Source organism: Odontomachus brunneus, unplaced genomic scaffold (assembly GCF_010583005.1).
Source record: "Odontomachus brunneus isolate Ranch 3 - 2012 unplaced genomic scaffold, Obru_v1 Obru_scaffold_163, whole genome shotgun sequence".
In the NCBI taxonomy this organism is placed as follows: domain Eukaryota; kingdom Metazoa; phylum Arthropoda; class Insecta; order Hymenoptera; family Formicidae; genus Odontomachus; species Odontomachus brunneus.
In genome coordinates, this window is record NW_022639613.1 from 552,104 (window position 1) to 552,747 (window position 644).

The 644-nt window shown below is 33.5% G+C and overlaps 1 protein-coding gene across 9 annotated transcripts in view; it reads left to right on the forward strand.

Moving 5' to 3' along the window:
• The window catches only part of LOC116850990 (tachykinins-like), a 395,129-nt gene that overhangs the window by 289,969 nt on the left and 104,516 nt on the right, over positions 1-644 (forward strand). The window lies entirely within an intron of this gene.

Genomic DNA, 644 nt, shown 5'->3' on the forward strand with positions numbered 1-644 from the left:
GGACGAAGGTCATACGAAGGTCAAATTGAATTTTTTAAATTGGACCCCCACTTTTTATTACATATTCTTGTAGCTTATTTCAAGGGTTTTCCAAAAATCTATAATAAAGTATTTTTTCATAGGTTTTTGAATTTTTAGGCATTTTTAGAGTTCCAAGACTTGAAAGGATTTTGGTCTTTAACTGTTTCTGTTTCGTAAAAACGTATCTCTGGCTTGTGAACGATGGATTTAGAAATAAAATTGCGATCAGGATATGCAACATTGAATGTCTAGATCAGTTGCTTCTTCGTATGATCTAATATGGTCTAAAGTCCAATTTTTAGCCATCATTAGGTACATTTTATTAAGCCCTACAACTTTGCTACTTAGATATTTTTTGCTACAGTTGATCCTTTTCGAGATATTTGACCGTTTCCGGACTTTTTGTCAACCCTATATATTACTGAGCTAGTGATTTCATCACTGCTTTTAGATGTTCAACGAAAGATTAAGCTAAAAGCTTTTTGAGTTTTTGAGTATTGAGTAGTTGTATTGAGTATACTAGGCCGGGATGAATAATGTAATCGGTGTCTTTTTTTAAACAACCACGTAAAGTTTTAAGATATTAGCAACGAAAGTTTTCTACCGAGCGGCAGCCCATTGGC